The sequence below is a fragment of the Aptenodytes forsteri genome, unplaced genomic scaffold (assembly GCF_000699145.1).
Source record: "Aptenodytes forsteri isolate BGI_AS27 unplaced genomic scaffold, ASM69914v1 Scaffold15, whole genome shotgun sequence".
Classification (NCBI taxonomy): domain Eukaryota; kingdom Metazoa; phylum Chordata; class Aves; order Sphenisciformes; family Spheniscidae; genus Aptenodytes; species Aptenodytes forsteri.
In genome coordinates, this window is record NW_008795129.1 from 12,400,583 (window position 1) to 12,400,797 (window position 215).

The following is a 215-nucleotide window of genomic DNA, read 5'->3' on the forward strand; positions in this document are numbered from 1 at the left end:
GCGAGAGCAGGTTGATTTGGGGGCCGCGGGGTTTAGATTCCCCCTTCGCAAAGCCCGTCCTCTCTCCCATCCCTCTCCGGGAGCGTTGGAGGAGGCTGGGAGGGCTGCGCTGGGCTGGGGTTTGCTCTGAATGACCGAGCTCTCCCATTCAAGACCTCGCAGTCTCGAAGCAGGCAAGAGGATTTTTTTCTTTTTTTTTTTTTTTGTTTTGTCTG